Below are 24,472 nucleotides of genomic sequence, written 5' to 3' on the forward strand. Positions count from 1 at the left end.
TCTACCTAACAGCTGATGAACTGGTAGATGAAAGTGGGTGCCCTGCGGATCTTGGCATTGAGGCTGCAATTGTGTTTACCCGTTTGCATTTTATAGAAGTCATATGGCGTCAGAGATGCTGCTAGTAAGAGTCTCTGAATTCTATTTTAGATCTGGGCTAGTGTTTTGGGTCGCTCCAATTATTTTATTAGGTTATTTTACAGGTTCTGTCTTGAGCTGGCATATTGGACCACACAGGGCAGGGGAAAGCATTTTTCAAACGTTATGAAATGCATGAAAAGCGCGTTAAACACAGATTACATAAGAGTTAATAGTACTATTCCAACCATTTCATTTTAAGAGTTTAACACTGCTTTAAAAATGTTATATTGTGGTGTGGCCTATTTCTCATGTGCTAAAGATTACTAAAAATACACTAGATTGTATTGTAAAAGCATAAAAAATGCATATAAATAGCATTTAAAAACACAACACTAAAATGTCTCTAAAGTTTGCTTTGCCAACTCTTTACTCTAAAATTACACACTTTCCCAGTGCATATGTGTGAATGAGCTGTAAAATATTTCAAAATAGTATGTATTCTTAGAAAAAAAGTGTATCTGTCTAAGAATAGCCCGCTATTACATAGCATTTTGGGTTAAGAGATACTGAAAGCAATTGGTTGATATGTACAACAAATAAGGAAGCTGTGTTATGGGGATTCCCCCTGGAAGTTCCCAGGCATTAGCAGCAATCTCCATCTGCATAGGCCAGTCTGCTTGCTGAAACCTTAGAATACAGACTTGTTCAATCAATTCCACCGACCTTCTCATTTTGTATTATGTATACTTTTTGTCGAATTGAACATTGCAGCAGAGAACACTAAGGTAATTGACAATGTTTGTTACTAAAATTATTCTTTTTAACTTTTATATATTAGTTGTACTGTGATTGTTTATAATGGGGCATTCAGAACATCAAAGGTGCAGTTTTGCTTCAGAACAGAAATGTATTGCTATCATTATTATTTTGCATAATGAAACATTTAATTATATTTATTTAATTTTTTTGTATGGCTGGCCACAGCCATACATGCTTTTTATAGTTTTACATTTTCAAAATATGATCTGCTTGTTTTTATATTTTTATAATTAAAATTATTTTTATTTCATCATCGAAATGTGCCGTTAAGTTGTTTACAGTATTTGCTTATTAGACCTTTTGGACCATGTGGAAACTTTTCTATTAAATTAACAAAATATATTTTATATTATTTTCAATTACAGCTGATGGTTGTGATAATGTAAAGCAGTTGCTATAATTATATTGAGCTGTCTACAATTTTTTGAACAAAGTTTTGCATTAATAAGACAATAATTTGGCAAATTACTTCTAAATTTAGATTTCCGTACATATACCTCATAAGTGTGACATATTCAGTGTGACTATGGATATAGACATTACAAAGCATCGAAGTCTGATACTCATATTTTGAGTAAATCAATAGAAAAAGTACAGATAGTATTTTTAATCATATATGTTCATATGATTTTTTTTTTTTTTCATTATTATTTTTACTTTAATTACTTTTTGGCTTTCTCTCATAAACAATAACAATGTAACGTGCCTTACTACTTCTTTTTGTTATCTTTCCAAAAAATTATTAGCTATTGACTGTTATTTGTTGTTAAAATATTGGATTAGTGAAATCCTGCTTGTTACCAAAAGTATTTTGCTCTGGAAGTTTCACTTGCATATAAAAACACGATATATCCTGCATTGCTTATGTCATGTGAAACATGATAATGTATATGAACACAGCTTAAACTTTGGGTACAATGGCAGCTTCATTAAACAGCCAATAACGTTTTGGTTCACTAGGTTTTGTTTGAGCTATAAAATTCTTCCAAATCTTGCTAATTATTTTTCATTCCAAACTGTATTTCATGAAGCTTTTTTTTGCAAAATGAGAGCCTCAGTGTGTAATAAGGCCCCATATTTACCTAAATGATTTAATTACAGTGAAAATAAGATGGTAATAATAAAAATAACATCCCAGTGGTGGTAGGGGTATCAGAAGTAGAAACCGTGCCAAGCCCTGCTTTGATGCTAAAATGCTACCCAGGCTGGCACATAGCTTCCTGGTGAATTACATTTTACCATGGGCACCAAGAGCTTTTATTTTGGCCATTGTTATGTCTAGGGACAGACAGTGCCAGAATAATGTCCACATAGGCCTGGAGCTGAAATTTATGAAGGGTCTATTATGTCCCACTGCAGAGCGGTGTGACAGGCGCTGCGGCTGTGTGACTAGTGATGTGGGGGGAGTCCAATATTTGAGGTGTGGCCTGTGCCGTGGCTATCTCCATGGAGGTCATAGCTGGTGCCAACCTTCAAACACATTATAGTGAAGCTATAACAAGAAAAAGTTTATTTTTGTGAAATGGTGAGAACCGTACTCTCTTTCTTTGAGTGTTAGAATAGTTTAGATTAATAAACAAATACATTTAAAAAATCCAAAATTGTTAATTGATTATTGACATATTTCTATGAGTGTTCATCCAACATCCCTAGCCACTGCAGTAAATTAAGTAATGTACTAGCTTCTTAACCGTTGCCATTTTTAAAAACAAAATAGCTACAGTACAATGACTCTAATATACCAGGGTGGTAAAGTTTAACTCACTGGTTTACAGATCTGTCTATGCGAGCTGGTTTGTGGGTCCCATAAATATTTACCAATATCTTACACATCCTATATATATATATAGTGACTTAATAAACAAATTAAGCACTCATTAGTTGATTCAACATTTCAGAACTCTTTATCGGTTCTTTCATCAGGATACAAAAACATCCTACCAAAAGAACCGATGAAGAGTTCTGAAAGGTTCAATCAACTAACAACGAGTGCTTAACTTGTTTATTAAGTTGCCGGGAGTGCTGCTTATATTTGCAGCTTATATATATATATATATATATATATACACACACACACCTACAGTACATATACATATGTTATTTATAGTACATGTGGACGGTTGGGAATATTTATATGTATATGTAGAGGGATGAAGCTAGGCATTCTGTCACCTAGGGTAAAGACAAGACTCGACTTGGTGCCTGTGGTTCTTGGGTATCTACACTTTTCAATGGAGCATGCAGGTTCAACTGTCTCAAACCTAAATAGCTAAGTATTGCAGCCTGTACTACACTGCTTCATCCATCAAAAAGCAACACAGTGACCACCATACTATACAGAGATCATCGGGAACATCTCAGTGACCACCAGATAATGCAGAAAACATCGCAGTGACAGCCATATAATATAGAGAGCACCACATTGACTGTTATATAGTACAGAGAACATCACAGTGACCACCAGATAATGCAGTGAACATCGCAGTCACTGCAATATAACACAGAGAGCATCACAGTGACCACCATATAATACAGAGAATATTGCAGTGACTGTCATATAGTACATAGAACATCACAGTGAACACCAGATGATACAAAGAACATTGCAATGACTGCCATATAATGCAAACAGCATTGCAGTGATCACCATATATTCTAGAGAACATCAGTGTCCGCCATATAATACACCAGGCATCCCATCCAAGTAACCGCCACTACACTACAGAGAACATTACAATGAGTATCAATTAATACAGAGAACTCCAATGACCACCACAAAGTACATAGGACACCACAGCCACACACCATGGCCCATGGAATTGGATAAATGAGACAGAAAGCTGCGCCCATGGAATTGGATAAATGAGACAGAAAGCTGCTGGCATATTTATAACTACTATAATACATATCAGGAAAAGATGACTGGCACTATGGATGTATAGTAGACCAACGCAGGAGACCAAAAGTCATTTTTTAATGTTTCAGAACTCTTTACCAATGCTCTTTCATCCCAATGCGGGAGGGAGCTGCACACTATATATATATATATACACATGAACACAGGTACACACATGGAAGCATTAAAGTCTTTTTTTGGTTTATTTTTGTCTGTATCATTGTCATGCAGGAGCATACAAAGGAGCAGTGGTACCTCTGACACACAGAGCTGTCTCTCCATTATTTGCATTAGGGTCATTTATAAGCCATCAAAAAATGAGCTTGTGCTACACATAAGTTTTTCTAGATGTGCCAATTATAGGAGCACACTCAAATGCACTCACTTTTATTTTGGCCCAATAGAGAATCACTTGTTACAGCTCATACCTCCCCCATCTCTTACCAGTCTTGATGTTCAGCTCCCCTCTAACAGTACAGTACCTGATTACGGTCATGTTGTTGCCACCAGGTACCTCTGGATGGTGGATCATAGACCAGAGCACCCAATGAGAGGTGGGCAGAACAAAATTTAACCCAGCCACCACTGTTTAGTGGGGCACTATCTGTAAGGACGAGGGGAGTGAATAAGCAGGGCATCAAATGACTGCAGCTTTGGTGCCACCCAGGGAGACAATTGCGGAGGGACCAAGGGTCGGGGCTTAGCTTGACCAGGGGAAGATATTCGGACTGCAGGGGTTGGAGCTTTGGACTGCAAGAGGCAGAGCTTTGGATGGACCCCAGTGGTGGAGGCGGGGGTAGAGTAATGAGACTTTGGATCGTGAATGGACAGGACTTTGGAGTCCTGTTGGTGGTGATAGGAGAAACATTTATTTTTCTCTCTCCACTGCAGTGGATCCTGAGTGCCTATTTTCATAGGGGGCCTGGAGCTGCAGCTCCACCCGCCGTATTATTAATCCAGCCCTGCAGACTAAGATCTGCTGTAAATGTATACATTTCATATTTAAAAAAAGCAACATTATTATCTCAAAAACATCCATTTTAGATTAAGCTATAAGTTAATGCTATGTCTGTGTGCCTCCCCTGTCATACTCCTGAGATTTGATATAAAATTATTAGAATAATACAGAGAAGATATTTATAACTTATAAACATCTTATTTGTTTATGGTAAGCATTTTTATGGTTAACACTCACCAGCTTTGTGGAGCATTCTGGGACTGCAGGGAGACGAGAGATGAGGCAGCAACAACTCAGCCTCACTTTTGTATAGTCAGACACTGCTAGGAGAGATTGGGACTGGGCCACACCACAGGCAGTAAGCTGCACAGAAAGAGAGCTAATAGAGGCATGCCTCTGAGTATCGGGGGGCGTGTCTTGATCACTGATGGACACCTTGGATGTGTCATGTGACCAGGAAGTGCACTGCAGTTTTTAGAGATCAGGGCTCAGTCAGTGGCAGCAAGAGAAGACACAGTGATGCAGGTAGGAGAGTCAATGGACACTGATGCTTAGTGTAGTGAGTAGAGAGTTACAGTGAGTAGGGGGTGAGACAGGCTCCCAACACTCCGTTCAATTTCCATGTGTGCCTCCCCAGCCATTGACCTCATCGCACATCACTGCTGGAATGACACCCTGCGGCCTAAAAAGCCCAGTGCATCAGCTTCCCCCTAGTTCAGGTTGCAAGCCACCGCAGAGCTGCCCGGGGTGACCTTAGAAGCTCAGTTTATTGCCCCTGGTGTTGACGGCCCTGTCAACTTGTTATGATGTCATGCAGGGTTGGACTGCCCACAGTGGTGCAGGGGAAATCCACAGTGGGCCCCACTGCCTGAGGGCCCCACCACTTCTTCTAATGTCGGGTTCCAGACTGTGCACTTAAATTAAACATTGTTACTCTATTAAAGGTTCAGTTACATGGACTCTAATGTCTGCCCATATCTCTGTAGGGGCTTGCCTCATCCCCTGTGCTAACTGACTACACCCCAAAGCAAGGGCCCTAACGACTGCAAGGTGGGCCCTTCATGCTTCAGTCTGACACTGATGTCATGACATCTTCACCAAGGTGCGAGGTCAGCACAGGGCACTTTATTAACTGGCTACGGCACCACCTGCATGTAACAGTAAATATTTGTTTGTATATCCTCTTATAATACACAACTAATATATGTATTTACTGTAAATATAACATTTGTATTGATGTTGATTTCTGATATCAGCAATTTATAATCAGTGAGGTCTGATGTCATCACTTCGGTGGTCATTAGGAAAACTTCAGTATGATATAGAATAATGCAGCACCTACTGTAAATGAAAATACATATTAGAAGTCATCTAATATTTCAGGGATCTATATAAAAGCACTTGGCTATAGCCAAGCAATGACATCACCCGCCTAATTTTCATATCATGTTCACATAATGAACAATGAATAGATTATCAATGTGTCACTTAACCTCATTGCTTTATTTCTTTCTCCTGCTTTACGTACAAAGTGATTAGTTCAATTTTTATTTGCTTCCTCTCTAAAAGCAGGAAGTGTTCAAATAACACTTTAAGCTGTTAAATATATATATGGTATTCGGTCATAATGCTGACTGCTGGGATTCCGGAGGTCAGAATGCTGATGCCGGAATTCCGACACTTGTCAGAAAATGGGAACAGGAATCCCGACCGCCGGAATCCCGAAGGTAAGTACTGGGGATAGAAGGAGGGTAACGGTAAGGGTTTAGGATTAGGCACTAGGGGAAGGGATAGTGGGCCTGATTCAGAGCCGGACGCTATTTGCGCTCGCTCATCCAGAAAAAGGGGCTGGCTATTTAAATTGACCGTTCGCTCTTTGCGGTCTGTTGACGCCTCTATGTCTGAACGAGCGAACAAAACATGCGGACGTTATTTTGTAAAAAATGCCCCCTGGCCGCTCGCATCCTACATCATCTCCGCTATTTATTAGATTAATAGAGTACATCGAAAGGCGATTGAACTGCTCGCTATTCTTGTGGTTGCATTTTCCTACCGCAATCATGCGAGCAGCTCTGGCTAAAAGATACCCAACTGACGTGGTCGATGACGCTGCTTTGTTAATTATGCACACCCTTAAAACGCCTGTTTTGACCTTTTGGCACGCCTGCATTCGGATCTCCACTCCCCGTTTTCAAGCACCTTCCCCTGTTACCACCCACAAACGCCTCATCCTGTCACTCAAATTAGCAGGCATTCGCTATTTTGCGAGCACACGATTTTCGGCCGCACTGACTGGTTCGCTCATGCGTACTAAAACCCATACACATGCGCAGATGTGAGAACATCGCTCGGAGCTAATGATCGGCCGCTTACGAGCGGCTCTGAATCAGGCCCAGTGTTAGGCTGCGGGGGTAGGGGTTTGGTTTAGGCACTAGCGGGGGAGGTTAGGTTTAGGCACCGAGGAGGGAGGGTTAGGGTTAGGGGTTAGGTTGATTTACCTGAGGCATGGGCATATCTACTCTTTGGCCAAGATGGTATTCGCCAGGGGCGCCGGCAAAGAGGGGGTTGCTGCCTGGCGGTGCCTTACCAGCAACACACATGTGCTCCACTGAAGACTGTGATGGAATCCTGGGAACCCGCCGCAAATGAAAAATTGTGCCGACGTGCCCAGCTGTGCTGTCCCATCCTAGCTTTTCCTGACCCCTGCAAGGCAACCTGAACTGAAGCGGTCACCTGGTGGGGGATTGAGGTGTAAGACATCATGTCGTCATCACGTCTCGTTCCCTGGCTTGAAGAGGAGCATCCAAACAGAGCCAGAGGCAGCACGCACTACCCACCAGATAGAGTCCAGCACCACCTCCAGCATTCCATTCAGTATAAAGACAGAAGGGGAAAGGAAAAAGAGGGTAAGTAAATATACATGTCTGTGGGGAGGGGGGGGGGGAGGGTGAGGGGAGGAGATGACCATAAAATATACATGAGTGAAGAGGGGTCAAAAAATCTTATGTGTAAGTGAAGAGGTGAGAGAGGGAGGTGCACAAACACACACACCCATATATATATAAATATATATATTTACCACTGGACCGGCACTCCCAAAGAGGTGTATAGCAGCTGCGGTCGGTGCCCTCACAAATATAGCATATAAAAGAGAAGGTGCGGCACTCAAGACACAATAATGGAGTCACAGACTGGAACTTAGGTCAACAACGTTTCAGTATTCTGAAGACAGTCAGAATACTGAAACGTTGTTGACCTAAGTTCCAATCTGTGACTCCATTATTGTGTCTCGAGTGCCGCACCTTCTCTTTTATATATATATATATGTATATATATGTATATATATATATATATATATTTAGTAAAGGGGTGAAGGGGTCATTATATATATATATATATATATATATATGTGTGATAGGGTATCCTTAAATATAAATAAGCGAAGTGGTGATGGGAAAAACAAACAAGATAATTAAATATATACATAACTGAGGGGTGGAGGGGGACAAACAAAGTCATGAAATATAAACTATAAATATAAAAATAAAATAGGAAGGACCAGGAATGGAAGTGGGATAAGTAATAAATAGAGATGGGAGGAGTCAGGATTCATTCGTAATCTGCCCTCACCCCAGGGGTAAATACATGGAGGGGTGCAAGTACCTTACTTTGCCAGGGGCACTTGGACCCCTAGATAAACCCCTGCCTGGGGGTGTTTGCATTCTAACCTGGTCGGGATGCCAGAGTCGGGATTCTGACTGCTGGGGTCCCGTACCCAACCTATATATATACATACAGTAGAAGCTGATTAGCTGCCTTGATTGTCAGACTACCTGTGAGCAGAGGAGTAGCATGGAACCATGGCGCCCAGAGAAAGTGCATGTCATAGCCTATAACCTGGATAACTATGCATATCATGACTAAAATACAGTGCAGGCAGCTTATTTTCATACCGTTGGGGTATATCAGGAGCAGACTGACTTACAGAACAGAAATCAGTATAGCTTCCAAAATCACTTGAGCTTCCAGAAATCACTGCAGAACGGAGGGGGTGATTCATCTGCAGACACAGACCCATATGCTATAAAATAACATGTTAACAGCTGCAATAGCTGTAATATGGTAATGCAGCAGCGCATGCAGTATTGATTCGAGCTGCATCCAAGGACGCAGCATCAGATCACCTGCAATCCCTTTGGCCGGCTGAGTGACCATAGAGGCAAGCCAGCTGCCACAGATGAGTAACAGAGGCCAGGAAATCTCTGTCAGTGGAGGTCCTCGCCGCCCACTCCCTGCCCAGAAATGGCAGCACACTGTCAATCACTGACAGTATTATCCTGGACTGCATGTAGGATTGCAGACCCATACTGTGCATACAGTCCAGAACCGAACCCGTTCGAACTTACCTTATCTGAGGAGATCCAAGCCGCTGCTCGGATCTGCACATCAGTGCATGTCAGTGGGAGTGATTTTGGCTCTGATAGAGCCAAAATCACTCCAGGGCTTGCGGCAGCGAGACCCTACCGCAGGTCTCGTTGCAAGCCCGATGGTCGCGATGGTCTTGACCATCGCGACCATCATCATGGACGCTCGCGTAAGCTGTGGGTGGTAACCCACAGCTATGCAAGCTTCCTAGAGGCCGCTCCATTTTAAGGTAGGAGGGCCCTGATTCAGAGCGAGCGCTCTGGTCAGAGCGTCCGGCTCTGAATAAGGCCCTGTGTCTGTAATATCTAACAGTCAGTAATGGTCAGTAGGTCAAGGGCCACCGCTTTATACCAACTGTGCAGCATGTCGCAGTCGATGGGCACCTTTTTTTCTGTTAAAATATATTTTCTGTGATGAAAACTTCAGGCCGTGGTACTGTGTCTGTGATATATAACAGTCAGTAAGGAATACATACGAATTACCGACAGCGGCTGGCCGACACAGCTGAAAATCCAGATCGTCCCCAGGTAAGTATCAACTAACCTAACCCCCCTAACCCTAACCCTCCTTAGGGGTGCCTAACCCTAACCTTCCCCCCAGTGCCTAACCCTAATCCCCCCTCTAAGTCCCTAAACCTAACCCCCTCTTCCCCGCCACCTGATCCTGAATCCCCTGGGGGGGTGCCTACCCTTAAGTCCCCCCTGGGGGTGCCTAACCCTAAACCTCTCTCCCCCTAGCCTAATCCTAACCTCCCGGTGGGATGCCTAACCCTAAGTCCCCCCCGGGAGCCCTAAACCTAACCCTCCCCCCCACTGCGGCTGTCCGCAGTGGCGCCCGGCAGCACTTCGATCGGGATGCCGGGCGCTGGTCTCCCGGCGTTGGTAAAATGACAGGCGTCTAGAATTAGACACTTGTCATTTAACCCTCGCCAAGATAAAGCAGTCGGGAAGCCGGCTGTCGGGCTTCCGCCCGCTGGCTTCCCGATTGCATACCATCAGTAACGGTCAGTAGGTCAAGGACCACGGCTTATACTATCTGCGCCATGTGTCACAGTCAGAGGGCACGTATTTTTTGGGAAAAAGAATTCAGGCATCGATATGGAACACAACGACAAATAATAGAACAGCAGGAACAGCAACCAAGCATTAGCACTGCAGCTGCTGCCACAACCAGTCATCATGATGATACCGCTACAACGTCATCTACTAAAGCCATTGCTCAAGGGCATAGGGGCATCTAAAATAAAAAAAAACATTTTACTACATTGCTAAAGAAAAATACCTCTAACAAAGGAAAAGTTTCAGACAGAAAAACATAAAATTGCCAACATGCCATACACCACACACAGTGGCAAGGAATGGCTCTGGCCTTGTCCTTTATTTCTGAGTGGTGGATCTACATCTGCTGTCAGTCAGTGGTGAGAAAACCACTAAGCCAGTAGAACAAACTGTGTGTTGTTCAGAAATGTCACAAATCCATGAGAGTCTAAGTGTGTTCGCGAGAGCTATGTGTGAGCCTGACCTTTCTAATACTGTACTCATAGAGAAGACTCCTTCCTCTATTTCTGCACCCTCTGCCAATGTGGGGATGAGCAGCACAAGTCAAGAAGATGCTGACCTAGACATTGAGGATGCTACAATGGAAGTGCAACAGGATGAGTGGAATATTTGTGTAGTTGACGCTGGCACTAAAGAGGATGTTGATGATGAGGGTGTTGTTTGTGTAAGTGAGGCACTAGTGGAAGCAGTTCTTGCCCGTGATAACAAGAAGGCCATGAGATGAAAAGAAAACACCTATGTGTAATTTTTTTTTACCCAATTCCAGGCAACATGTCTTGACATCTGTAGTGTTTGTAAAGCCACTGTAAGTAGAGGTAGGGACTTTAACCATTTAGGAACCTCCTCCCTGTTATGTCATTTGCAGAGCGTTTATGAAAAGTTTTTGGCAAAATTAGAAACTTATGCTAAAAAAGTAACAACAAGCAGTCCAGTGTCAGCTGGCTCCCTTTTCTCTGCTAGATCCAAGCATCTGCAATCTCCACCACCAAAACACTTTCATCATCAATATTCTCAATCATGCCCTATTGGACTACCCCTCCAATGGGAGAAATATGGACTCTTTTAGTCAGCAGGAGGTCATGCAGAATCTGCTAGAAACAGCTACCGGTGGCTGAGGGGGACAGTTCAGTTGGTTACAGAGTACTCTGAGGGAGAGACCTGCGCTGAGGGCTTTACTGCAGCGGCTGACTGCGCTGTGTATCCGGCAGCAGTTCTGTGAGGTACAGAGTTCGGACTGAACCCCTCTCTGCCCCTTGACCTGTAAGAGACTGGTAATTCTCCGGCTGGTTGGCAAGGAGAAAAAGCGGAAACCAAAGAAAAGACTGGAGCAGTGCGACTGAGAGTATGTGGAAACACCAAGCACACTATAACACAGTCCTCAGACAGCAGTTAGTCAGCTAGTGATCTCTACTCATCCAGTCAGTGTCATTGTCATTGTGAGAAAACTTGCACTGCAGTGTCAGGTCCCATAGTCATAAGGAGCCTTATCGGAATTGATAGTCAGCCTGCACTACACCCAGTACCCCAGTAAGCCGCACCACCAAGTAAAGAAAGACACGGACAGAAATGAGACCACAGGCAATAGTGGCAGTACTCTGCTGGTGATAGTACAACCTGGCATTGTGTGGGTTATGAATTCATGCACATTAATCCGCAGTATCTTTGAGTAACACAGGAGTTAGACTATCTACCTCCGCAGCCCGTCAAATTCCTGCTATGCACCGCTGTAACCGTAACAAACAGGGATTGCAAACTAATGGACACAAGTTATCCTCACATCCAACTGCTATTAAATTTCTACATAATTGTAGATAACCCAGAGTTAGCTACTGTATCTCTTCTAATAGCAACCATTTAGCAAGATTGCAGTAAAATTCAGCTACAGAAAGGACCGAGACTAGACTGTATCAGAGACAATAATTTAGGATAACACAGTGAAGAAGATCTAAGGATACTGTGGCCGCTAATTGTATTTAAAACTAAATAACCCGGGCAACTATCCGTGCACCACCAAGAGTATATAGCACTGAACTTGTAATTAAAAGTAGCCTTCTGGCCAGTAGGAATTAAATCATTAGGTGAAGATAGGAAAATAGCTTGTGTTAGTTCTTATAGTCAGATAAATATTCAGTATATATTGTCCTTGTAGTGAAAAATAGATGAGAAGTTGTTAATGTAGTGTGTTTATTGTTCTAACCTTTCTCACTTCACTGTCTATATGTTGCATCTGGTGATTGTGTTAAATATATGTATTTGTAGCTAAAAAGCAATAGAAACTACAAATTGTAGCATACAGCCAGTTTTAATACTTGGTTACCTTGAAAAGATTCAGAAATAAAACAAATAAATAGTCTGATATAGCTTGGATCTATTAATTACTGCATCCTTTACCTCGCTGTAAACAACTAGGAACCTATTCTTACTCTTGTTGTTGTATCAAATACCGGTGTGTCACATATGTAGCACCCTGCTATGCGAGGTATTATGTCTGACACTGCATCACACTACAGCATGTGTAGATCATTACACAGACCACAATTCTCAGCAGCCTCTGCGTCAGATCACATGAGTAGTGTCGGGTCACGTGAGCGGTGTCAGGCATTGATGCAGTTGTCATTTGGTTAGAGCAGAGCTGATTTAACTGACCCAGAGATCAGAGCGATGCTGTGAGGAGGCAGACGGCAGTTCAGCGTTTTCTTCAGAGAGGTACGTAAGATGAGGAGGGCTGTGTTGGCAGCCTAGTCTGGGAAGCTGGGCAAGCGCTGCATCAGAAGCAGAACTGAGAGGCTGATGTAGTGTTCAAGGAGTAACACTAATTCCAGGTACACACCAGATGATCGGACAATATGTCGGCAGCATCGTCTACTGTGTACCCTCAATGTCACTGACAATGCGCACTCCCGCGTATCGTCAGTGACATTGCCCATCAGACCTGCATGCAGGTCTGACGGGGTGACATCGTTAGCGGGGGCCATGCTACCGAATGCAGCATGGCTCCCGCTCTCGTGCCGTTGTGTGTATGCACTGGCCGATGCCGGCACCCCGCTGGGACGCATCGCTAACGAGGTCGGTACACACTCGTCTAGTGTGTACCGTCCTTTATACTGGCAGCAGCAGTGACTGGTTGTGTAGTGCGATGAAAGACGGCAGCATTCTCAGAGCAGCAGTCTCAGCAGCACAAACCTTCCAGGGAGGACAACAGCTCAGCAAATCACTGAGTGGTACAGCTGCGAGATGAGGTAGTGGTTCCCAGTGCTGAGTCCTGTCCAGTGGAGCCAGATAGAGAGCAGCTCCCGGTGCTGAGTCCTGTCCAGTGGAGCCAGATAGAGAGCAGCAGTGAATATAGCACTGTGAGTACAGGGATTTGCAAAGTAACTGCACAGACATAACTTGGATAAATCCAACAGCTGCTCATCCACCTACAGACAGCAATAGTCCTAACATTGCAGCTAGCTCACAAGGAACTGCCCTCCTACATTACCTGCAGGGAGTTACTGCTGCTTAATCTACTGGTAACTCAGGGACAGCTACTCCACAGTGTGAGGACAGATAGAGCAATCCACAGGTACAGACTCTCACATTAAATTAAATGACAGATTGAAAGAGTTAAAGCCTCCATAGGTATATATCACTGACTATAGCAAAAATTCCAAGGACTATATAGACCGTTACCTTGGAGGAAAACATAAAGAGCCATGAGCTTAAGGAAGTTGCTGGTTGAACTCTGTAAAGCATACTTGTCTACTGTCCTGGGAGTTGTGGGAGGCTCCCGATTTTTCGGGTAACCCCTCACACCCCCGAAAGAGTAGGCAGATCTCCAGCATCCCGCCCCCACTTCCTAGTGAGGAGATTTTCAGATAAATTTGCGGGTCCGTAGGGAGGGAATGGGGACGTCATTTAGCCCTGCCCCCTCCTCACGGACCCGCGAATTACGATCTTGTATTGTAAAGGGGTGGGGCCTAATGGCAGTTATAGTCTGGCCTCGCCCTCCGAAGCTGAGAGCAGCAGCTCCTCTCCGGCTGGTAAGGGTTCCTGAAAAGTCGGTACGTATGCCTTAAAGTGAGTACTAGTGATAATGTTAGCCATCAGCCAGTTAATGACTCTGGAGACACTACAACTAAAAGAAGCGAACTGTGCACCAACGAGGTCATGACCTGGGTAAAAGCCCTGAAGGACATATAATTGATGTATGTTTTTTACTGCAGTATAAAGTCTAGTTTGGATATATACATTAGCGTTATTTGTGTTCAAAATGTAATAAGTTTAATTTTGTAAAGGTTGTACCGCTTATCACTCAAAGCAAACTCTAGTGTCAGCTCGAGTAAGCAATATTTTATAGGTGAGTTAATTTCATAAATTCTATCTAGGTAGTGAATTTATTACATTTCGGAAGTAGGTTAGTTTGACTGTGTATTCCAGGGTTGCGACCATATTGTTCGATATTAATACGCTGCTATGCTGTTAACGAATTTGTGATGAAGATCCTTATCTGAAAGTTTCTGAAGAAGCATTCCTAAAAAATAAAATTAAAACTTGTTTCCTCTTATTGTGACCAATAAGTGTGAACTATTGCCCTGATTCAGCTAGAAACACAATTGCAAAGCTGCATGCAGGCATATACTGTAGTGTGTAGTGCACGCAGGCAGCTTTTCAATTGCATCCTTGCAATAATGAAAATGCAGCAGGAGGTGTATGACACCCCCTGCTGCATTTGCTATCCCAGCACTGTGACGGAGGTCGCAGTGCTGGGATCACCATCGTGACCATCGGTGGTTGATGGTCATGATGGTGGACGGCACCGGGCGGGTGGCCGGCCAGCTGAGTAAGCCTGGGTGGCTTGCAAACCCAGGATACTGTGTTGATCAACGCAGATGCTGGGCTGGCCACTCCCAGAAAAAGGGGCTGATACGTCCCCATTTCCGATAATGGCCCCCGCCCCTTAAATGCCTCTGCCTGTCAATCAGGCAGAGGCAATATAGGGTTAGCGTGCGTGTTAGCAGGACCCATTCTGCACACCTGCAGAATGGGTCCTGCGCATGTGCAGATTCCCGATAATCTTGCGTGAATTAGCCCCTATGTCAAGTTGTGTTGATCGTATTATGCAAAGAATAAAAAGTGTTACATGGGTAAAATAGGATTTAGCTCATTTTGAGATTAATAAGACACCAGGGAGCTAGGGGAACTTGTCTCTCTGTCATAGATAGAAATCCAAGGAATACTTTTGGTTAACGGGGAAGATCAGACGAGAACCCTCACCAGACCTGTAAGTACCACAATACTGAGAACAACGGTGGTATATCAAAACTAGACTCATTTCCATGAGGTTGCAAACCATTTTACCTACGCTTTTACACCCAGCTCAAACTGGATCTGTGAAGGGCCGTACGTCAGTGCATAAAGTTCGACTCTTAGTAGCTGCCATGACTAGATCAGGCCCACCAAGAGCCGTGGCGGGCCCCGGTAATAGGGGGCGTGGCCTAATCACGGGAGGCGTGGCCACGCCCGCTTGGTGACAGAAAAAACAAGAAAAAAGATTTGAGCCCCCTCAGCCTGGCGCAAAGCCAGGGGGAGCGCGATCAGAGTGATCGCTCCCCCGCACAGGCATAGGAGACTGCTGTGGCTGCTCAGCAGCCACGAGCAGTCTCCAACTGCAGCTCAGCACACGCTGTAAGGGGGGGGGAGCGCCGGGCCCCTCAGGAAGCCCGGGCCCGGGTAATCTGTACCCGCTCCCCCCCCCTCTCGGCGCCCCTGGTCTAGATTACATAAAACTGCTGTTATTGTTATTTGTGGTGCTGACAAAGCTTTGACCGCGTCTCCTGGTCACATCTCCTGAGAGTCCTACATTTACAGCGTTTTGGGGTGGATTTTATACAAATTTTTCAGATGCTGTATCGGCAGCCGACTGCTTTTTTAACTGTCAATGGTTTGAATACTCCTTTTTTTTCATTAAATAGGGGTACTCTGCAAGGCTGCCTGCTATGCCATCTGCTTTTTAATTTAGCCCTTGATCCTTTAATTAGAACCTTTATTAAAGATACGAGGTGGAAGGGAGTGGCCATAGGTGCTCAGGAAATTAAAGTATCTGTTTCTACAGATGATTTACTGCTTTATTTCAGAGAAACAAAGGTAGCTATTCCTTTCGCTACTGGTTACATTACATACCTTTCACCAGGATGTAGTCAGGATACCGGCAGCCGCTATCCCGGCCGTCGAAATCCCGACACTAAAAGCCCGACATGGGACTAAAGATAGGCGTCGAAATCCTGAAGCCCATCATTAGCCTTACGCCGAAATCCCGACACCCGGCATAACGAACGAAGGTAAGCCAGGTGTCTTAGGTTCTAGCCATGGGGGGCGGGGGTGGTTAGCTTTAGGAAACCCCGGGAAGACTTAGGGTTAGGTACCTCCCCAGGAGGGTTAGGCTACGTGAAGAGGGGTTAGGTTTAGGCAACCCTGGGGGGAGATTATGGTTAGGCACCCCCCCAGGAGGGTTAGGTTTAGGGTGCGGGAAGGGGGTGTTAGGTTTAGGCACCAATGGGGGGAGGTTAGGGTTAGGCACTAAGGGGGGAGGTTAGGGTTAGGCTGTGGGTGACCATCGGGGCTTGCAACGAGACCCTTGTGGTAAGGTCTCGTCGCAAGCCCCAGTGAGCTTTCGGCTCTATTAGAGCCGGGAGCTCACCACTGACATCTCGAGTGATGTCAGTGGGGCCGCCGCCAAATGGCAGGCGTTCCTTTGGGAACACCTCCATTTGTGTAGCCACCCCCCCGCCCCACCTACAAAATGGGGCGAGCTGTCGATCACCATCGAAAGCCGCCCCTTTTGTAGTGAGTCCCAGAGCGAGAGAATTTCTCTCTCGCTCCGAGGCTTGCGCGTGCGCAGGGCCTCAACATCGACCTGCTTGTGAGCGCATAGGCGCTTGCGAGCGGGTCTGAATGAGACCCACAGCCTGATGCAGATTTACTGCATTGCATGTGGTCATGCCCAGGGTTCAGGAGTTCTGGGCAGCGGATTCAGAGCCGGTCGTTATTTGCAGACGGTCGTTCCAAAAAAGGGGCTGGCTATTTAAATTGAGCGCTCGCTCTTTGCGGTTTGTTGACACCTCTATGTCTGAGCAAGCGAACTAAAAATGCGCTTGCTATTCTGTAAAGATGCCCCTTTGCCGTTCGCAACACACGTCATCTCCGGTATTTATTAGATTAATCGGGTACATCGAAAGGCATCTGAACTGCTCGCAGTGCTTGTGGTAGGTTTGTCCTACCGCAATCACTGCGAGCAGTTCAGGCTAAAAGACAACCAAGTGACGTGGTCGATGACGCTCCTTTACTAATTATGCACTCCCATTAAACGCCCCTTTGACCGTTTGGCACGCCTGCGTTCGGATCTCCCCTCCCCTAGTTTTCAAGCACCTTCCCCTGTTACCACCCACAAACGGTACATTCTGTCAATCACATTAGCAGCCCCTCGCTGTTTTGCGAGCGCACGATTTCCGACCGCAGTGACTGGTTTACGACCCATATGCATGCGCCGTTGTGCGAACATCGCTGAGTGTGAATGAGTGGCCGCTTACGAGCGGCTCTGAATCAGGCCCAGAGTTACATTGTTAGGGAATTGGGCATTTTATTTTCACTTAATATGGATTGGGCACTGTGGGACCTCTGTTCATCATGAACCCCACACCGTTGCTCAATAGGCAACGCCTCTCTTTTGCAAATACAGTATTGCTGCAGCTTCTAAAAGGACAATGCTGTCTCAATGGATCACTAAAGGTGCATACACATAGGAAGAGTTTTATGAACGATATGGATGATAACGATATCATTCAACGATATATCGTTCATATCGTTCAGTTTGTATGCAGTGACCAACCAACGATGCGCGCTCCAGCTGGGCGATAATGATATCTTTGTCTTCCGAACATGCAGGCCAATCTGATGATATCGTGAAGAAATTGCCTGTGGCAGGATGACTACACTGAAAGATATCTTTATAAGATATATTTCAGTGTGTACACCTAATATCGTTTTTCCTGCACTACAGAAAGTTCAAGGGAAATCTTTCACCAATATCGTTCATACAGCACATCGTCTCATATGTATGCATCTTAAAGAACCGGTTCCCATTTCCTTAATGTTCCCAAAACTGGCACATTTATATCAAATGGACTGAATTAAATGCTCATTAGATGTGGAAACCAGAGTTGAAAAGTTTTTCAGTATCTGGCTACCTTACTTTGTCATTTTACCACCCCATATTAGAGCGTTCACCAGGCAAGCGATTAAACTAACATCTTGGTATAATCTAGAAACTTTGGCTAAAGGATCACCTCCTTTTTAAAAAAAATAAATGTTATTGTATAAAGCACCATAAGCATCAACGATACACAATTTAATACACAATCTAAATAATACAGTTGCATGGCAGTAAACAAGTATTCAAACAGATAGTTATCGTCACAGAGAAAAAAGAAAAACAATGCCAAAGCTTAGAAATCAATGATCAATACTGACCATCCATCTATGGACATAGGCCCTGATTCAGAGCCGGGCTTTTTTTTTTTTGGAGAGGCCTCTTGGCCGCTCGCATAGCTGTGGGTGACCACCCACAACTATTGCGAGCGGCCAGGATGATGGCCGCAAGCCCGATGGTCGCGACCATCGGGCTTGCGACGAGACCCTTGTGGTAGCGTCTCGCCCATCGCAAGCCCCAGAGAGCTTTCGGCTCTAACAGAGATGGAAGCTCTCCACTGACATCACTTGTGATGTTAGTGGGGCCGCCCCCAAATGGCAGGTGTTCTCATGGGAATGCCTCCGTTTGGGCAGACACCCCCCCGGCCTGCCCACCAAATGGGGCGAGCTGTCACTCAACATCGACAGCTCGCCCCCTTTGGTGCGAGACCCGGAGCGACGGAGTGCCCGTGGCTCCGGCTCCATCATGCGCTGTGGGCCACCATCGACCTGGTTGCGAGTGCTCAGTGCTTGTGACTGGGTCTAAATCAGGCCCATAGTGAATAATATACAGATCATCGTGAAAAAATGGGTTAATGCAGTAAATGACCATAGAAAGCAGTTGTTATGACAGTAACAATGTTGTCCCCATATACAGTCAAAACAAAATGAAGACAGGGAGGATGTGGGGAACCACGCAGGACAGTGCCCTCCTTTTTAATCTCTTCTATGAGTTACAGACAAAACTATTTTCTCTTTTGTATTGCATTTATATTATGATGAAAACGGTATTACTTGTATTTACCTATTTGGATTCTCTGTTTTATATCGTCTCTTTCTTACAAATACATGGTAACAACGGTATGTAGTTATGAGACCAGTGGACGCATGGCTGCCGGTCTCAATACCGACAGTGTAATCCCGGCAGTCTCAATACCGACAGTGTACTCCCGGCAAGAGATCTAACATAGGCGTCAAAATACCGACGCCTATGTTAATCCCGACGCCGGAACTCCGACAGGACGCCAGATCGATCGTCCAACGCCGAGGGTAAGTATCCATGTAGCCGGGGATGGGGGGGTTGGGTTTAGGGACCCCTCGGGGGGACTTAGGGTTAGGCACCCCCCCGCGGAAGGTTAGTTAGGCTAGGGGAAGGGCTGGTTAGGTATAGGCACTAAGAGGGGTGGGTAGGGTTAGGCACCCCCCTGGAGGGTTAGGTTTAGGGTGCGGGGAGGGGGGGGTTAGGTTTACGCACTAATGCGGGGAGGTTAGGGTTAGGCACTAAGGGGGGAGGTTAGGGTTAGGCACCCCTAAAAGGTGGGTTAGGGTTAGGGGGTAAAGGGTTAGGTAAAGTAAACTGACCTCCGCTGTCGGGATCTCATCCATCGGGTTGCCGGAGTCGGGATTTGAACCGCCGGGCTCACGTCCGGCAGTCAAACATACTGATTCCAGTTTAAAATTGTAGATTAGTATTTTCAGGCATCCTATTGCACTTAGAATTTACTGTAATAATAATTTGTGTGAACTTTTCAATAAACATATTTACAAAAAAAATGAACACTGATGTGATGTTTATAATTTGCTAATAATTTACAAAGCACCATAGTTTGATGGAAACGGTATTTCGATGATAAAAAGATAAAAATTATATTTTTTTTAGTTGTTACTTTTGTAAATAATTTATGCTAATTTTATTCCTCCAAAAAAAACCTATAATCACATCATTGAAACCTTTGCCACATGTTTAAGAAGTATTGTGAAGTGGTTCCGGCGCTTCATTTTTCTCCAAAAAATATATGAAAAATAAAATATATAGTGTAAAACCGTAACAATGTTTTGTAAATCGTGAAAGGTTGATATAAACTCACCCTTCAGAAGTAAGTTGTAGACGTTGGACCCAATTTTCACCGTGGTCCTGCGGTGTTTGCAGAATGCAACGTTGGCCTTTAAGGTGAGGTCTTCAATTCCTCCCATGTGTAGTGTTGTAAATGGGGAAATAAATACAACAAGCCTCCATGGTACAGATCAATTTACCCAATCCAAGATTTTACACAATATGCAGTGTACTCACTTCGAATGGGATATATTATACGCCTTGGACATTCATTTTCTCAATTCAATTTCTGTTTAAATGAAAATTTAAAATATATAAAAATGCAAAAATCAAAAAATTATCTAGTTCTTTCACTTATTACCCAATCTTGTGATTATAACCCTTCCCTCCTCCACATTTTAGATTTTTATATATATATATTTTTATACATATATTTTGGGGATTTATGGCCATCAGTTTTTAACATGACTATAGGAGGTGTTTTAGACACACTCAGAAGTTATTTTGGCTAAGATTTAAACACACATAGTTCCTGTCAATCATTATTATAGCTCCTGTCAATCATCATTAAACTTAATTAAACATGCCCTTAGTTCCCTACTTAAGGACCAGGTTGTTCATTTCTCAGTTACCAGCCTGAGGAAGCAGACGTAGGATCTGAGAAACATGTTGCTAGGTATTCATTGTTAGAATCCTCCACTCATTCATTTCTCCTTTTTCTACTTTTAAGATTTGGAATTATCTTTGCTTTATTTATTTATTTATTTATTTTTAAATCATTTTATTGAAGCACAACATATTGACACAGTTATAATAGACAAATCATTTCAAATATCAGACATGAATATAAGATTGAAAATACAAACAAATGAAATGCCAACAATATAATATATTATATATAGGGTTGTATCCATACTAGACAAAAGCAACACTGAAAACAAAAAATAGTTTAAATAAGTATACCCGAGGTAATAACCAGAACCACAGTGTCAATACAGCAGTGTCAACACGTCTATGCTCCATCCAGTTTTCTTACTTTTCCTAACCAAACAAACGGGGCCATCTCTGGGTTGGATACCAGAGAGAGCCAATTATAATATTAACAAACAATAAAGTAGATAATTGAACATATGCTCTGCAGTCAGTAGGTACTTAAGTGCCAGACAAGACCAACTTATGTAAATGAAGTACAATAGAGAGAATTTGTAGAGCAGAGAGCAGTACATTGAGATCAAAGGATTGTTGGAGGAACCGTGTTAAGATCGATTACTAGTAGGCAGGCCAATAGAATAAAGTATTTACACAGTATTCATGTCACAAAGCCAATGGTGCTCAGAAATAATGATGAAATGTACAATGGGAGGCTTGGGGTAACCGGAGGGCTAAGCATCAAAAGGTATGCAGGATCAAGACCAATATGGAAAGGTACTGAGAAGCAGCTAGTTTTAAAGCGAATCATGGAAAAGTTGGTGCTATCCCAATTAACAAAGAAATTCGCCACTACAAGCAAGGGAATATCTGCAACTCCCTGACCATCAGGACCCAGGCAAAAACCATTGTCAAAATGGGGAAATTGACTGTCAGCCTCTACATCTAGGGCAGAAGATAACTGCACACCAGGAGATCCCATGGGCTCTATGAGGTTAAAGGTAGTCTTGTTTTGCTGAGAATGGAGAATATCAACCTCGGCAGTCTGGGAAGAAGGGATTTTAGCCAGTTGAACAAAAACTTCCTAGGGGAGAGTGGCCGGAACTCCCAAACTGCCCGAACTATCAGCAGTTATGGTTACAAAATTTGCTGAGGTTTCCATTTTAGAGAGAGAGGCATTTAGTTTAAAATCTAGTTTCTCCAAACAATTATCAATGTGGGATAGAAGGACATGAGCAATGGCTTCTGCCAACTCAACGACAGACAAAGAGTGAACTGAAAACATTATTACATACAGTATGGTTTAGTTAAAGTACCTTTGGTGATATTTTCACATAAGGAAATTCTGAACAATATGTCTGGAAATGGTGCACAGTTCCAGAAACCTTCAATCAAAGCTGTATAGTTATATTAGTGGACCACCAATGGAGGATAATGTTATGCTGCAGCGGACTTTAACAGTGCAATATCTTAGTAAAACATACAAACTTAGCATACAATCTAAATGAGAGAAGACTAAAACACAACTCTGCTGACTCCAGATACAGACTATGGCCCTCATTCAGACCCACTCGCGAGCGGCTGTCCGCTCGCAAGTGGGTCGATGGTCTGCGCATGCGCATGATGGAGGGAGCTCCGTCGTGCGCATGCGCAAGACGCGACGAGCGAAGGACTTTCCTTCGCTCGGAGTGTCTCATCAAAGGGGGCGTGCTGTCGATGTTGACTGACAGCACGCCCCCTTTGGTGGGCGTGCCGGGGGCGTGCCTGCCAGACGGAGGCGTTACCAAGGGAACGCCTACCGTCGGAAGCCGGCCCCACTGACATCACTAGTGATGTCAGTGGGAGTGATTTTGGCTCTGATAGAGCCAAAATCACTCCTGGCCTTGCGGTTGAAAACCTCAACCGCAGGCTGTTGCTCGCAGTTTCGATGGTCGCGATGGTCAAGACCATCGCGACCATCATCCTGCATGCTCGTATATGCTGTGGGTGGTGACCCCCACAGCTATACGAGCGTCCAGGAGGACGCTCCATATTAATGGAGGTGGGCCCTGATTCAGAGCGAGCGCTCTGGTCAGAGCATCCGGCTCTGAATCAGGGCCTATATTGGCATTATCTCCTTTATCCCGAAGTGTCTCTGTTTCTGACAATCTTATTCGTACCCACTACTATAAGTACACAGTCTGTGAATGAGAGAGTGAGCACCTTGTTGAAGAAGAAAAAGGCAGAAATATGAGAATAAGTTGAGGAAATAGCAGGACAAAGGCTGGGGGACAAAGGAGAAATACAAGGGTTAAAGCCAAAAGTAGGGTACATAGAAAAAAAAAATATTAATGACACACAAGGGAGAGACGCAGGGCTGTTGGTATCCAATGAGGGGACCTGGATCGCCGGGCAGTGTCTGAAGAATAGGTGCCAGTTCCAACTGCAGTCTCAACCCCCTGCCTAGCCGTTTGAGGGTGGCAGAAAAGGTTTAGTTAAGTATGTAATACTTTCCAACAGTGACTAACACAGCCTGGTGCAAACATGAGGAGGTTGAGAAGACACAGCAGGGAGACTGATGTGATCCAGATAGGAGTCTCCTAGTCGGTGGGTAGCGTGTGGAGAGTTGGAGAGCCAGAGGTTCATGTGCTAATTACAGCAGCAGCAGTAGAGGAGGTGCCAGGCCGCACAACTTGCAGTAGAGGTACCCAGAAGGGTGGCCCCGTCGGCAGTGGGGCAAGCAGTGAGACCTAGTCAATGAACCGGACAAGTGCAGCTTCCACCTCCACCGTCCGGACACTGCGCGGACTCCCACCAGAAATCTCCAGTCCACGGCTGGCAGGTACGTTTCGGTGAAGGGGACAGGTGTGCGGTTACTAGAACTCCCACAGGGTATGGCACAGTATCAGAGGGAGTTAAGCAGATATCCAGCTCACCACCGCCGACGAGAGGCTCTGGACACATGTCCAGGGCACATGCACCGCCGAGCAAAGGGAGCGTTTACAGGTAGCGGCGCCTCCGTATGTAATCCTCTCCAAGCTAGGACCTCAGCAGCATGTGGGGTAGATGGTACACAGACTCAGGCCAGTTTTCCACTGCCACATTAATTAGTCTATGCGGATGTAGCTCGTCAAGGAGGCTAGCAGTCCCGGCGGTGTAACTCTGGGGAAGGCAGGAATGGCTGTCACAGCAGGAGAGTCTTCTCCCAGCTTTTCACGCCCAAGATGGCGGAGGGCGGTCATATACGCCTGAACTTTTCAGGCTTGACTCCGGTGGATAGATTTCAGCTCCAGACCCAATAACTGAAGCAAGCCACTCCTCAGTATAGT

At 44.5% G+C, this 24,472-nt stretch overlaps 1 protein-coding gene across 1 annotated transcript in view; it reads left to right on the forward strand.

The window, feature by feature from the left end:
* Nucleotides 1–773: 773 nt before the first annotated feature.
* The window catches only part of TANK (TRAF family member associated NFKB activator), a 109,633-nt gene continuing 85,934 nt past the window's right edge, over nucleotides 774–24,472 (forward strand). Inside the window, exon 1 of the mRNA XM_088474817.1 lies at nucleotides 774–866. The gene's annotated coding sequence lies outside the window, so the exon portion shown is untranslated. The remainder of the gene's footprint in view (nucleotides 867–24,472) is intronic.

Source organism: Taudactylus pleione, unplaced genomic scaffold, assembly GCF_031769625.1.
Source record: "Taudactylus pleione unplaced genomic scaffold, aTauple2 ptg000156l, whole genome shotgun sequence".
NCBI classification, from domain to species: domain Eukaryota; kingdom Metazoa; phylum Chordata; class Amphibia; order Anura; family Myobatrachidae; genus Taudactylus; species Taudactylus pleione.